This window comes from Lathamus discolor, chromosome 5 (genome assembly GCF_037157495.1).
Source record: "Lathamus discolor isolate bLatDis1 chromosome 5, bLatDis1.hap1, whole genome shotgun sequence".
NCBI classification, from domain to species: domain Eukaryota; kingdom Metazoa; phylum Chordata; class Aves; order Psittaciformes; family Psittacidae; genus Lathamus; species Lathamus discolor.
Window position 1 is genome coordinate 101,953,131 of NC_088888.1, and position 10,281 is coordinate 101,963,411.

Below are 10,281 nucleotides of genomic sequence, written 5' to 3' on the forward strand. Positions count from 1 at the left end.
TTTTTGGCATTCCAAACACTTAGAGCAGCTGGTCTACGTTACACCAGCTTTCTGCCTCAGAGCCTTTTGGGAACCCTGTTTGTCCTGGATAATTCTGATCAGTTTTGTCTGATGTTCAGGAAGAAGTCAACATGCATTTGATAAACATAAGCTTGAATGACTTCTACATCAGTCTGCTTGTCAGTACTGAAAAACCCAGCCTGATCACAAACCAGAAAAATGTCTTAAGTGCAATTTGGATTTGATCTAAGAAATATAATTACTTCTGTATTTTCTAAAGTATTTGTCTAAAAAAAAAAAACAACACAAAAAAAACCCCACCAAAATCCACCACCACGCACCTCACAAATTTAACAATGGCACTGAAGTTTCTGGCTCATGCTAAAATAGTTAAGGAGAATCTTTCTCTCTTGCCTTTGGTCTGAGTGGAAACTTTAAAAGTCCTTAACACTTTAGAAAGTTTAACTTGGTATCACTCCATTACAACATGCTTTCCCTAGCTATTCCTGTTTTTAAGGAGGTTAACAGCTGACTGGGCTCTGCTTACACTCCAGCCGTTTCAGATAAACTCCATTAACACAATTATGCTTTGTTTTTTCTGTGAACAAGCATCCTCAATGAAAAATACTAAATACACAGTCTCAGTTTAGATAAAGTGGGTGAGGATAGGGAAAGCCTGGATGCTGTTTTCTTCCCCCACAGTCTTCCTATGACACTTTGGGCGAGTCACTTAACTGAAGTGCACTCACAGAAGTAGAAAGCTGCGGTCCTAACCATCCCCACTCAGCTAGTGTCTGATCGTGAAGGTATCTACATTTTCTAAAGCCATGAACTTCAGGACCTAAAACTCTGTACATGAACAAAATTTGTCCTCCTGTGCCACAGTATCCATGTCCCCCACAGACAGTGCTGTTAGATCTAGCAGGGTAGCAAATAATTAACCTGTATTAATTAAAACCAAGGTATTCCTCCTTGAAAATGAATCAGTTAGATGTGGTAGACCTTCTCAAAGCATCTCCAGAAAAGATGTAGGCCCCTGTACATTCTGAAATGATGTGTGCAGCCCCCATTGCTGCCAGGACTGGGGAGCACCCAGATTAGATTCCTTTTCTCAAGATTCACAGGTCTGACTTTCTTAGGGAGAGTCCCCAAAATCGGCAGGCTACTTTGGCTGCCCCCTGCTGCAGCTGGGCAGTTTGCAGGGAAGAGCTCAAGGTCTTTGTCTCAGATCGTCTACTTAATGACCTTACTGGCCTTGCAGTCATAGAATCAGAGAATGGTTTGGGTTGGAAAGGACATTTAATGATCCTCTAGTCCAAACCCCAAGTCTAATTACCCCCAGTATAATCCCCAGTCAAGCTACCATCTTACCACTTAAGAGGAGCAATCATAAATGGGAGACTCTCAGTTTTCTGAAATAATAGCTGCTGTTAACTACTTACCACCTTTACAGAGGGATAGCACTGCTGCTCTGAAGCAATTAGAGCTATCTGTCCATGTTCCAGAGTAGGGCCCTGGAACGGTAGTTTTTATCCTTAGTGTGGCCCTTGTTAGCTACATCTCTTAAGATATGCTGGTCTGAATGTATGTTTCGTGCATTTACAGGAGCAGACCCTGTTGTGAAGTTACTAGTTTTCCCACATACTGCATAGAAAATCTAGACATCCAGTGCGCAGTTCTGGATTCCACATTGTCAACAGACATACAATTAATTAACTAAAGAATCAATGAGTCTGAAATATTACATTCACAAGACTTGCTGCTAAATGCATTGCTATGGGAATTTTTCATGTTTTAGGGCAGTAGTGACCCTAATATGTAGGAGGGTTTACTGAGATAGGAACTCTGGCCCAGTGGGCCAAGTGTCCGCTTTGGCAAGCCTCTCCCCAGAGCCTCAAAGAAATGTGCTTACAAAGCCACAGACTCTTCCTACAGAGTGACTATGAGGGTGGTGAGACACTGGAACAGGTTGCCCAGAGAAGCTGTGGCTGCCCCATCCCTGGAAGTATTCAAGGCCAGGTTGGATGGGGCTTTGAGCAACCTGGTCTTTTCCAGTTTAAAGCCATTATGCTTTGTCTTACCACTACATGCTGTTATAGAAAGAGTGGGTTTGGACTTACTTATTACTATACTAATGTTCTGAAATGTGAGGATTCTAACTTGTCATTCAGTTATGCAGTCATTGCTCCTGTAGACATGATCAGCTTTTCCAAAGAAAGTGTTCTGTTAAGGGATTCAAATGGAATTCATTAACTTGTCCCAGCAAAGAAGTATTTCTCCTGAAGTGCTTTGCTAAGTAAATCTAAGCTAGAATGGCTGAGAAGGTGTCAGCTCAAGACTTGTTTCACCAGCAAAACAGCTTTTGTCCCCAAGTCATTCACCCCCTCATAATTGGCAGAGATACAAACAAGCTTCATAAGCATACCTCAGAGTCACAACCACCACAGACAGTCATTGCGATACAAGAAGAGTAACTAATGGCATCACTTCATGTGCATGAATGTGAATAGCTTGAGAGAGGCAAAGCCAGAGATAATGCCAGCTGTTTTTTAGCTTCACATTCACTTAATTCATAACAGAGTGGCTATCAGTGCTTATCTTAAGAAAAAAGCCTGCTTGTCTCAATATATTTTTCTTCCCAGTGGAGAATTAAATTCCAGGAACTTTTCAGGCTGAACACAGACCATGGCTCTTAGAACCAAATATCCTGTATTATACTCTGTACAAAGAATGAAACCTCAAAGATGAGCATCAAATTGATTGTCACTAATTTCATATATTAAGCAGTAATGAGTAAACACTCTAATTTCTAAAATGGGGAAAAATGTTTAAAAAACAAAACAAAACAAAAAAAAAACAGGCAATGGTGGAAGTAATCAGAAGAGCTCTGAATAAGAGGCAGTATTTTGTTGCACACTTAGAATAAGATAATTCAGCTTTATCAGAAGAAGAAAGGGTGGGAAGAATACGGGTTGTTGGGGTTTGGGTTTTTTCTCCTCTCCTAAAGAAAAACATTCCAAGAATCCTAAAAGCATATCCATAAGTTTTTATTTTGTTGCATAAAGTTTCACCAACTGAACTTGCATGAACTTGAAATTCTCTGTATCTTCAAAAATGTGAACCAGTAAGTACAGAGGGTAAACTAGAAGAAAGATCTGCAACAGTACTTTGGCTTGTATGATTTATCTTATATTTACCAACACTCTTCTACCTATTGCTATATCAAATGCTGATCCTGCCAACTGCAATGGGTTCTTCTGACAGAGCTCTGAACAAACAGCCCAACACCAAGTGGACTTTTCTTAGGGTAACACGCAGTATCTGTGGTCATCTCTTGCTCTTGCAGTGTAATCACTAGACTATATATTTTTTTCTATCTTAACCATACCTGAAGCTCCCCAGAATTTCCTGTTCCCACACAGTGTCAGGGGGGCTGACCACAAGCAACAAGGTATGTCTACATGACTGGACACATCATCTGAATACCAAAACACAGCACAGCCGTATTAGCTCAGAGCTAGTTAGGAGCCCCATTCTGACTCACCCTTACAGCATGCAGACATACCCACTGGCCCCCTTTCGATGTAGAGAAGCCAGCTGTTTTATGCCAAACATGCCTTCAGAGCAACAACTATTGCAAAGCAGTGAATATACAATGCCAGAGATGTATTCAGGAAGGGAAATCTGAGCTTGGTTCCTGAGCGTAAACAAAATGGTTGAGCACTGTAGCACTAAAAAGTAGGTGTCAGTGTTATGCATCTATTGTATAAAGTATGACATAAACAGCGACAGTGTATTCATACATATGTAGGCTTACCTTTAAATGTATCTGCAGGAGAGAGTTCTAAAGTACCTCTTCAGTTTCCAATCCATCCCTCTTCCTAGGCAGCTAGTCAAATGCAGCAAAACAATAAATTCATCGAGCTGAAATGTGGGGTTTAATACTGCAAAATTCAGCTTCTTTGTCTGAGTCAGCTCTCCCTGTCTTGCAGTGCAGGACCCCTGCCTTCAGCTAATCTGCTATCAGGGCCCAACAGCCGTTGTGCATCCACACCCCCCCGTGCTGGGGTGGGGGCCCAGGGGTGAGCCTGTGTGTGGAGCAGAAAATGGAAAAGGCAGGGCGAGAAGGAAGAGCAGCACTTTGTTTTTCTGCAGGATCTTCTGGGGAGGAACCCACCACCCACCCAGCTACACCTTTGCCGTTCCTGTAACACTGGGACCAAACAGTTTTGCAAGAGGGAAACAGAGATTAGCTGCTCAGATAGGAATAATCAATTCCCATTCCCCTGGCACAGGAAAGGTAGGCACCAGACCATACCTCACAGCCTGCAACTTGCATTGCCTACTGCCTTGAGCTGGCTCCAGACGGAAATCCAGTTCAGCTAGAAAACTTCTTCTTCCCTCACAATACATCCTGTTAGTGAACTGCAAACCAGGAAGTTTATATGTGTAAATGAGAGTTCCTTTCCACTCATTTTGGCTATAGGCTAAGAATTAGAAGAGAACATCTGCAGATTCATCCAATTTGTATTCAAGAGAACAATACTACTTCAGAGTGATTCTTGGACATCCTCATTATGTCATGAATTTATCACCTGACTGTATCACTGACAAGGTCAACTAGAAAGCTTTTATCTGGGACCAAAAGAGTCCTTCAAACCTTTAAGCATGTTTCTTTTCTTCATACAGTCGCAAATGAAATTTTACCAACTGAACTTAAAACCTGGTCCCCATCTCCCACACATACTTCCCCTGGAAGGCCAAGAGAAGATGTGTAACGCCTTTCATCCTTCTTTTTATTCATATCTATTTATAACTTCAACCAAAGCATTACAGGTGGGAGTAATTACTATCTCAACACATCTCTGTCTTCCCTGAGATCATTACATTTTCTATTGATAAAATTATGCAAGATGAAACATTAACTGCAAAATATGGGTTTGTTACATCATAAAGCACCAGCCAGAAATATAGAAGAGCATCATAACCTATGTAACTTTTCCAGGCAAACAGTTTTTTTTATTTATTTGATATTTGGCAGAATCAAAGTGAGGTTATAATTAAACAGAACACTAAAATTCTCCCAGCTTTTTCAGAAGCTAGGCAGTACCTGGCACAGAGACGGGCCGAGCCCTCTTGTCCCTGACTAAGCTTATCCCAGGAGATAACTTCACAGTGCTGTAAGTATGGCACGGAGCCCATCATACAGCATATACTCCTTCACAGACAAAGTGTTTTGGGCACGCAGTGGCAAAGCCTGACCTGACGCTGGCTCTGACTGTGCTCTATAGCACATCCCACCCCAGTGTGGGGGAAGAGCAGTTGCAGAGTGATCTCCCCACATGTGCTGACAGCAGTCAGTGCCACAGGGATAAGCCTAACCCAACCCCACCCTGTGCTTGGTACTGGAACCCAGGGAAAGCAAACACACAGTGGCAGCCCACAAAACAGTCATGAGCTGCTGCGAGCACTGTCACCCCATTTTTTTTCCTGGCTGTTGTTGTCTTTGAGTGCTTTTCCTAGTCCCTTAATAGTAGAGCAGGTCCTCTGCTCTGCTATGCTACCAAAGATGGATGCTCCCTCCTTTTTGTGATTAAGAAGTAAAGTGGAAAATAGGCAAACAGCCCTTTGGGCTTTTGGGCTTTAAGGAGGAAAATGCGGTTGTGGCAAGGCTGGAGAGGGGAGGTACCTTCTGTAGGCCTAAATGTCCTTAAATGTCACTTCTGGTTCAGGGTTTCATTAAAAATAGGTATCAGTTTTGATGAAATCTTTAAGGCAGTGGGTTTAGTACCTTCAGTTACTATGTCCCCTTTTCACCTAAGAAAAACTGGAATGATTTGGGCAAGTATTATAAGATTTTTGACAATCATACAGAGGACACTATTTTATTATAGAATGACACCTAACACATTAAATGTAAAGTTACAGATTGAGCTTTAAGCATGTGTTACAAAAGTTTGTTTTAAAAATAATAGAAACATTTAGTGTTAGCAGAAGTATTATACATCTACTCAGAAATGTAGGAATGCATTTCACTGATTAAACAGAATTTTGGAGTCGAAAATATTGCCACATTTTGATTCTATTTTTAATCTTGCTTGGTAGAAAGTTTTAATGAAAATGTTTTTGTATTCTGGTATTTAAAATAATAACATTTATTTGATAATGAGTCTGCAAACCAGACTTCATCTAGGACAAGGTAATCTAATCTTGAATTAAATTTAGTAAATAAATGAAAAATTAATTCCAAAATTTAAAAGTAGTTCTTAAGAGTGCAAACAAATGCAAATAAATTGCTGAGGCTAATTTAAAGTACTGCTAGGAAAAGAAAAAGAAAACAGGACAGGTTTGATATGCTGTTTATATATACATATATATACACATACACTGCGTATATATATAGCAGTAAAATAAGGAAATACGGATATAAAGAGGAACAAAGGAAGAAATTTGTATAATACTCCTTCAGTAAGTGAAAGAAAACGTAGCAATGGCACTTGATACGGAAACTGCCTGCAATGCCAAAATGTGGAATCCTGAAGACAGCATTAGTCTAAGCCTGTTGTTTTGCTCTTTTCCTTTCCTTTTTCTTTGAAGTTACTGCTCCAGCAGCCTGGAGATGAACCCTTACACAGATACTCTCCTGGGTTGCTGTCAATGGGTTGCTTGGGATCTTCTCTGGTTGCATGGGTTTCCAATGGGAAATGCAATCCTTCTTGGCTTTAGCAAAACTTGTTTAGCTTCAGAATGCTATTCTAATCATATCAGACGCAGTATTGTCTTTTCTAATTTTATTATAAAAAATTCTAATAATTATTTTGTATTTCTAATCAAATATTTGTAAATGGAACTTTAAGTCACAGCTCTAGACCTTGCAAGCAGCAGTGGTGGGGTCAGTACTCATGAAGGTTGTAATTCTTTTATTTTCAGCTGTGGTTTTTGTGTTATTCCATCACTATCTTCTATAAAAGTTATTTAACAGTACAGCCATGCAGCATGTAAGAGTGGGGCTGTTACTGCCCTGTGCCCAGCTCAACAGAGCAGCGCAGAGAACATGCAGTAGCTTCCTCCTGAATACAGTAAGATTACTACACAAAATATTTAGTATCTGATTTGCAACACGTGGGATACCAAGTAAATATTTATGCAGAATATCTGTAAAACAAAAGCAAATGTTTAAAGTTTAATAGTTGCAGAACCAGACTGTGCTGAGCCCTTACTGAGCAAGACCAGGGAGCATTGAGCTCACCTTTTTGTGGCCCCCCTGCAGGCTGTCTGCAGACCGAGACAGGAAGCTCTAATTCAGTTTATGGTAAATTCTTATTTTTTAGATTCCCTCTTAATCCCCTGGGCTCAGGTCTGCTATTGTAACAGGACAGAGAAAGGCAGTTGTTGTCCAAACTTAAACAAGCTCTTTTTAGTGGTTATTCTTACTGTGAAGCCTAGGGCTGTTGTGCATCCTCAGAAATGCCTTTTTTTTACCCCAGTCCTATTCCCAGTAGCCCAGGTTGAGTTTTTTGCTACCTACATCTCACACTGGCAGTTTTACAGTCCCAGCCAGAGCTTCTCTGCTGTGAAGCATGCCAGAGACCCTGGTCCCTTGGGGTAAACAAGCACTGCTGGCCCTTTGGAGCACAAGGGCTGATGGCATCACAAACTGAGTTGCTGGCTCCAGGTTACCTGCAGCAGGGTGAAGGCACAAAGCTGTTCTGTTACAGGGCTCAGGTGTGAGAAGAGCCAGGATGCACTGGAAGGGTAGAGGCTTAAACACTATAGAGCATCCCTTCCACAGGCAGTTAGCTCTAAATGAGTCTTCTTCCCTTCTGTTTTCACACAGGACACCTGGGGAATGCTTTCTCTCTGCCCCAGTTTTTCTTATGGGCTCAAGACCTATTTCAGGACTCACTAGGTTTTACTTCCCCCTTTTCAAGCAGGCATCTCTACTTGTATCACAAGTGTGGGCACCAAGATCTGCCTGCAATTGGAGTTCAAATCCTGCATTTTGAAGGGGAGGATATTCAGCCTGGATTTGTGGGTTTCCATGTTCTGAAATAGAGCAGGCCATCAAACTCACATCTTACATCCTGAATGAGTTCTCTAACCTTTAGTACCTCTCGTACAACTTGGTGTCTGTTTTTTGGTGTTTGTTTTTTTTTTTTTTTAATGTAAAAAAATAATATCTCAATCCCTGCACACATTTGTAAGTGTGATATTGGTGTCTATCTCCAAAGAAAGTTATGGGCAATGGTGTTGGCCACTCCATCCTCAGATTGTGGGTTATTTTTAGTCCCCATTCTGAGATTTGTAACTCTTTTCCAAGTGTGGGACAGGGAAGCCAAGCCTATAACTGTGTTCCAAATATGATTCCTGGGACCTAAAATTAAATATTGCAAAATACTTGCCCACATGTTTTGTCTAGCGCTTACCACTGACATTGGCCTTTACCTTAAATTAGCTTTCTCTAGTTCTTGTAGCTATTGCTGAGGTGAAAATAGCACCAAGGACATTGAGAAGAATTTCCATTCACAACTCAAGTATACTCCGTGTTACCCTAATATTGAAGAACTAATACTTATTGCAGGGTTTCTTTCTAATCAGAAATGCAAAATATCAAACCCAAATGTAGACTGAGCCATGTTTCATTGGATAAAGCTGCCTTATTGTTTAGAGACCAGTAGATGGCAACCGCCCATTGCAAAGTCGAAGGGAAATGAAAAGTGAGAGTCGTTTAGGTACTGGATTTGTCATGTGACAGCTTGAGCAACAAAGCTCCGCAACTCCAGGTACAGAGAAAGTGGTGCTTTCATTTTTACTCCTCCTTATACGCTCCTGAAGGGGAGCAGTGAGGTGCCCTTCTGCATAACCAGTTTTGACAAATTGCAGTTGTGACAATGCCTTTGACTAAAATATCTTATTGCTCCTCCTTACTGGTAATATCAGTCAAAAAAAGGACAAGTCAATGGGAAAACAAAAGATCCAAAGCAATCAGGCTCTTAGCTTCCACAAGAATAGCCTCAAGTTCTTACAATGATTAATTAGATTCATTATTACTTTAGATAGAAGAAGTTAGAACTGAGTAACAATGATCCTGGGATTTGAAATAGACTTCCCTTTAGGAAATTACGGAGGCTATTGATGTACCAGCTAATTAATCTGGGTTATGTGAGTGGTCTTTCAGAAATTCTTTTGACATGACGAAGTTTGAAGACATTCTGATTCTTCCTACAACATTAGATTAAAAGTTCTTAATTTCTAGGAGCAAGAACTGTAAAGGTTTGAAAAGATTTTCTCAGGCCCTCCAAGAACCTTGCATTTCTATTTCAGAAAAGAAACTTCTTCATTAAAACAGGAAACCAGTGATGGAAATATATCTGCAAGCTTATGAGAAAGATACTTTACTTGTAGTCGTATCGAGTTTTCCTTTAGTGTTGGTTTAACCATATTTTGTGAATATGTTTTCAGTTACAATTGGCAAACGTAATACATGTGTGAATGCACATAGTAGAGTGTAGTGCAAAAAAAGCCAGACCTTTAGACCTCTGAAGGATTCCAGCATGGCCTGACACTGTGATTAGCATTTTTTAACAAGTACGCTACAAATAGCTAAACCGTCTAACAAGAAGAGCACTGTCACGTAGTATAGAAGTAAAACAAAATACTCTGTGTTACTGGGATGCCTCCCTTCAGGTCCTCAAGCACTTTGCAAACCATTAACTTGAAATGCATGAATTCACACCCTTGCAGTACAAGGTGCCTATGTTTATTATCAGGACTCACATCTTGGCTAGGAAGACTTGAAAACATACTCAATACAGATGAAGTAACCTTTCGCTTCTGTTAAAGCTACAGCTTGGTCAGCTGTGAATTTTTATTAGTGACTTTGAAATTAGGAGAAATCCAGCTGTGGTCCATTTCTAGTGAATACAAATGAGTTGGCATTAGGAGTAGCATCTAATATGCCTCACAACTTCCACACCCCCCCCCCCCCAACTTTTCTCATTTCCTTCATCTATTAATAGGATTTATACTGTAAAAAAAACCCTACTCTTCAGTGAGATTTGAGTTCTTTTTTGCTTATTTGAAGAAATTAAAAGCCTCTAACCTGATGCTAAAATTTGTGCAACTTTATTTGCTATAGCATGAGAAATTATGTGACTTGTGTATGTTGTTTTTCCTATGGGTATAGGAGTTTTGCTAAGACTCCAAGTGTTATTTTGGACAATTCTTGTGGAAAACCGCAAAGTTAGTGAGATGATTTTTTTAATTATTATTTTAAAGCAA

The 10,281-nt window shown here is 40.3% G+C and overlaps 1 protein-coding gene across 2 annotated transcripts in view; it reads right to left on the minus strand.

The window, feature by feature from the left end:
* Positions 1-3,980, minus strand: part of PUM2 (pumilio RNA binding family member 2) — an 84,324-nt gene extending 80,344 nt beyond the window's left edge. For both annotated transcript variants that reach the window (XM_065681706.1, XM_065681705.1), the window contains exon 1: positions 3,818-3,980. The gene's annotated coding sequence lies outside the window, so the exon portion shown is untranslated. The remainder of the gene's footprint in view (positions 1-3,817) is intronic.
* Positions 3,981-10,281: the final 6,301 nt, after the last annotated feature.